This window comes from Sesamum indicum, linkage group LG6 (genome assembly GCF_026168435.1).
Source record: "Sesamum indicum cultivar Baizhima isolate 11 linkage group LG6, ASM2616843v1, whole genome shotgun sequence".
In the NCBI taxonomy this organism is placed as follows: Eukaryota; Viridiplantae; Streptophyta; class Magnoliopsida; order Lamiales; family Pedaliaceae; genus Sesamum; species Sesamum indicum.
Genome location: NC_142662.1, coordinates 326,897 through 332,896, shown reverse-complemented (window position 1 = coordinate 332,896; position 6,000 = coordinate 326,897).

Below are 6,000 nucleotides of genomic sequence, written 5' to 3'. Positions count from 1 at the left end.
CCAATTTGAACTGATGACGGACAAGGTGGTAGTCAATATCCAAAATGGGACAGGAGTTTGAAAGGGAATACGAAGGAGATAGGAAAACTACAAAAGTTCATTGACAGCAGTCCCCATGCTGCGGTACTCTGCTCGGCAGAAGAGTGAGAGACAGACACTTGCTTCTTTGTTTTTCAAGAGATAAGCGTAGAACCCAAAAAGATACAATAGCCTGTAACGGAGCAGCATGACTTAGGCTAGGAGGCCCAGGAAGCATCAGTAAAAACAGCTAGTTGCAGAGAATTATCGGAGGCGAAGAAGAGACCCAAGGAGGATGTGCCCTTCAAGTAGCGGAAAACGTGCATAGCAACATCCTAGTGAGAAATTCGTAGGTGCTAGAGAAATTGACTAAGTTGTTGGACAGCAAAGGAGACATTAGGCCGAGTGAATCCAAGGTAGAGAAGTCGATCAATCAAGCACCTATAAACACCAGGATCAATCAAGAGAGTGCTTGAATCCGAGGTTAATTTCAGTCTCGGGGGAAAAGGAGTTGACACATCCTTAGCATTCAACATATGAAAATCTTGAAGGATGTCATGGAGGTATTTCTGTTGAGTCACTAAGAGACCATGAGCAGAACGAACCAATTCTAATCCCAAGAAATATTTGGCATAACCCAAATCTTTGATGGTGAAGAAAACATCTAAGTGAACCTTAACAGCCTCAAGCTCAGCATCTGAATTACCAGTTAGCAGGATGTTTTCAACATAAACCAAAAGAGCAGTAAAAGAACCAGGGGTGAAATGCATAAAGAGACAATGATCAGGGGGACATTGCAAAAACCCATAAGCTTGGAGACGATCAGTAAGCTCAATATTCAACTGATGTGAGGCTTGCTTCAAGCCATAAAGAGAGCATTTTAATATGCAAACGTGCCCAGGGCAAGGCACTGGATAGCCTTTTGGAGTCATCATGTAAACTTCCTCGTCGAGATGCTCATGTAGAAAGGCATTATACACGTCTATTTGTAACAAAGGCTAGCCCCAACTTCCATAGCTATCAAAACTCGAACGATAACTGCCTTAGCCACCAAAGAGAAACTATCAAAGTAGTCAATGCCTTCAATTTAAGTGTACCCCTTGGCCACAATTCGTGCTTTATGCCATTGGACACTACCATCAGGATTTAGTTTGAGCTTAAAGGCCCAACGACATTCAATGACTCGTTTAGTGGGAGGAAGAGCCACAAGCTCCCAGGGATCATTCTTTTCTAAGGCAGCCAGTTCCTGATTCATTGTTCCCACCCACCGAGCATCATTACTTACCTGAAAATAACTCTTGGGTTCCTGCATAGAAGACAAAAGAGTCACAAACGATATATGCGCACAACTAAAAGAAGAAGGGATGCAAGTAGGAACAGAATAAAAGTTACAATGACAAACATAATCATTAATCCAGGTTGGTTTGTGAGACATTCGCTGGGACCATCTAGGGGGTGGAACATAAGGAGGAATAAGATCAGACTGTAAATCAGGGGCAGGACTGTGGGATGAAATAGGTAAGGAGGAAGGAGTAACGTCCATAGTTTGTTGAGGAATTGGTTGTGTAGAGTGAGGTAATGAAGGAACATGGATAGTATTAGGGGTATCATCATCATCATCATCATCATTAGAGGCCACTTGAACTATAGGAGGGATGGATGAAGGAGGAACATATGAGGATTCATAGGGGAAAACCTCTTCATAAAAGATAAAATCTCTAGAATGCAGGATTGTATTTGATTCTAAGTCCAGGACCGTATATCCTTTATGGCAGTGGCTGTAACCAAGGAACAAGAATTTGTGTGCCCTTACACCGAATTTATGTTTATAAGGTGGGACATTGGGTGCAAAACAAAAACATCCGAAGACCTTTAGGTTGGAGTATGAGGGTGATTGTTTGTAAAGAAGTTCATAGGGAGTTTTCCATTGTAAGAGTAGTGTAGGTAGTCTGTTTAGTAGGTAAGTGGCTACAAGGGTAATCTCCCCCTAAAATTTGTTAGGAAGATGAGACTGAAAAAATAGAGTTCTAGCTATATTGAGTATGTGTCAATGTTTTCTTTCAATAACACTATTTTGCTGCGGTATATGAGGACACGACCTTTGATATAAATGCCAAGAAAATTGAACAAAGTATGACATGAAGCATTCACAAATGCAGTGTCGTTATTAGACGTGATTTTTCTGACTTTGGAATTAAACTGTGTATTGACCAATTTAAGGAAGTTCTCCAATGTATGACAAACTTGTGTTTTGTGTTTGAGTAAGAATGTCCAGGTTGTACGAGTAAATTCATCCACAATGGTAAGGAAATAGTTACGACCACTAAGCATAGGGGTTTAACAAGGTCCCCAAAGATCCACATGTATGAGTTCAAAAGCATTTGTAGACTGTATATTGCAAGGAGTAAAGGATAACCGAGTCTATTTTGCTAAAGGGCATATCATACAGTTCTCAACTGTGCTAGTGGATTCTAGCATTGGAATGTGTTTAAGGACCAACATAGAACGATGTCGAAAAGTCGTCTATGCCACAAGGTACTATTACAAGAAGATGAAAAAGAGACAAGGATTCTTAGTCTTGGAGCTATAGGCAGATATAGTAGTTGGATCAAAGGAAGATTGATCCAACACATAGAGGTTCTTTTGGAGCTCCCTACTGCTATTATCTTCTCAATCCCCGGGTCCTAAAAGAGACAGTGTATAGAGTGAAAAACTACAACAATGGAGGAAGTGGAACAAAGTTCAGAGATAAATAAAAGGTTAAACTTGAATTTTGGCACATATAGAACATTTGTGAGCAATAAGTTCTGATGCAGGGGCACATTTCCAACGTGGGTGACAGATTATGTGTCCCCATCAGGAATTTGAATGAGAGTATTATGTGAAGAAGGGGAAAAGTGTTTGAGATAGGATGGATGTGCACACATATGATTAGTTTCCCCTGTGTCCACTATCCAAGAATCCAGAAAGTTATCATTCAAGCTTGTAAAGGCGCAGTGCTTACCAGCAGAATTGTCTGTCTGTGCAAAATTCACTTGAAGAAGGTCCTCTTGTACATGATCACGATTATGCTGGTTATCTCCCTTCATCAATTTGATCAGTTCTTGCAGCAATATCTCCTTAGTTTTCATCCTATGATGTGGGTCTGTTCTATCCTTTGTTTGCACATTGTAACCTTTAACAACACCTCTTTCTTTCTTCTTTTTCTCAACCAGTTCCTTGTACCATTCAAGGGTACCGTGGAGCTTGAAACACATCTCTCTTGTATGGCCTGACCTGTTACAATTGTCACAATATTGTCCTCTCTTATCAACATTCACTCTGCGTGGATTGCTTGCCTTTGCAATATATTCCTTCTTGCCCCCTGTTCGAACTTCCATTGCTGCATTGTCTACACTTTCAGTTCCCTTCATATTGACCCCTCTATGTTTCTCCACTCTTAACATCATAGAATATTGACTGTAGGAGTGGGATCCATCATGAGCAACTGATCCCTCATATGATCAAAACTTTTGCTCAAACCCATAAGTAACTATATTAATCTGGTAAACGATGCTTGATCTGCAGTGGCCTTAGATACTCCACAAGTGCACCTTCCACATGTGCACTATGGTGTAGGAGATAGCACATCCAACTCATCCCATAGTGTGTGTCATCATGAAAAATATTCCACGACTGACATGCTCCCTGCGTAAGTGAAGTTATTTCTCTTTGTAGCTGATACAACATTGGACCATTACATTCGTCGTAGCGTTCCTCCGGATCCAGCCACAAAGTCCTTGCTAATTTTGCGTAGATGAAACCACTAACTATTTCCTATGATATGCAGTTTAAAATCCACGTTGTTACCATACTATCAACGCGAATCTATTTGCTCGAAATATACATCAATAATGTAGAGTGGCAACCTCACGATCCTAATCAACTATTACAAAACGATTGGAGTACGAAACTCCTTAATACAAAACCGATATTATAACTTATAATAGAATGAACAAATCAAACTATAATGAAACAGATTCTTAACCAATGCGGCTCAGGAAAGCCAGATTTCGGTCACACCAAACCAGTTATCCAAATTTTAGACCACGGTTGCACCACTACCAAGAAACCCGACGGAAACCTCAAGAAATCACTTAGAAACTTTCTGTCACAAAGACCCACAAAGAATGTTCACTCAAAACCGATTGAGGTGAGAATATGAGAGATTCGAATAGTCCCAAGAAAACCGAGAGCAAGAGACCTTAAATAGGTGTGGGAAATACAAAGAAAAGGAAGCCATGAAAGCTTTCCTTAAAACCATCATCTTGGTTTAGGAAAGCTTCTTTCTATGGAAGATATAATCAAATCAAAAGAGGATTTGAATGTAGGACAAAAGCTTCCATTTCTATGGAAAATATGGTGAGAATCAAATCAAAGAGGATTTGAGTGTAGGAAGAAACATACGGCATTTGAGAAGAAGAAAAAGAAAAGAATCAGATTTGACTTACTTAGGCAGATGAATAAAAGGGGAAAATCGGGTCGGGTCAACCCGTCGGGTTTAATTTGGTGGACCTCCAGGTGGGTTTTAATTTGGGTCCTTGTTTGGGCCATAAATATTAACATGCTCCACCTTGGACCAAAGACCCAAAGTCAATGGTCCGGAGTCATGTCTGGCTTTTCATCATTACCTAGGGGCCCGCTCCAGTGTACCTACAAAAGATGTTAGTAACAGAATATCAAAAGCATAGAGCATACACACAGCTTGGTTAGCACTAAGCACTTTTAAACAGTTTACACACAGCAATTAACACTAAGTTAATAACAAACAAAAAGGCATATTGCCACCTAGGCTCATTCACAAAGAATCTTTTAGCCACAAAAGGCTCAACAAACCACTTAGGTCCAACCGGTCATATTACATGAAAACTCAATTAGCCACTTAGGCAAATTCACGCCATCAAGACACACAGAGAACTCAACGGGCCACAAAAGTACAATAACATAACCACATAGGCAAATTGAACATCCACATAGGCTCAATAAAAACACTTAGCCACTTAGGCTCAAGATACAAAGTCTAAACAATATCCACAAAGGAACATTACTAAATGCACTAAGCAATACTATCACTCACAATACAAGTGTACATAGCGATTATTGGAACAAAGCCAAAAAACATATTCTTCAAAAATAATGCACTTAGCATAAAGCAAACACAAGAATTATGAATTGATACACAATCAATAAACTGTTGATTCTTCTTCTTCAATCACTACGTTTGTTTCTTCCTTTTTATTAAACTGTTTTGGTCTTTTGCAATCTTTAATAAAATGACCCTTTTTTCCATAACTGTAGCATCTTCTATCTTTATCCTTCGCTTCTTCTTCGTTATCACTGGAATCAGAACTATTATGTTTCTTATTCCTCTCTTTGCTATGTCTTTTATGGAAGGAATTTCTATACCTAGATTTTCCTCTAACAGAATTAACCTCATATTGGTTGCTGCTCAGTCTATTCATTTTTAGGTCAATCTCTTTGCTTTTTAGTCCATTCACAACAGTATCAAGGTTCACGCTATCTTTACCGTATTTAATCGCAGCTTTCACATCGGAATAAGTATCAGGTATAGCATTCAGAAGCACAATAGGAGAATAATCATCAATATTTTTGTCACCAGTCAACTTAATATCTTGAACCAAATTTGGTGAAATCATCCAAATTTTTATCAATGTTTTTAGACAAATCAAGCTTGTATCTAAAGAATTTCTCAAGTAAAAACAGTTTACTCGACAAAGAAGTTTAAGTATAAAGCTCCTCCAATTTTTTCCATAAATCTCTTGCAGAATTTTGATTACCAACTTTTCTAAGCACAGAATCAGACATATTTAATATAATCGAAGAATATGCATACTCATCATTTTCCAACATTTTTTCTTCAGAAATGTTATCAAAATATTTGCCATCTATGGCCTTGAAAACTTTTTGTTGGAACAAAATCCC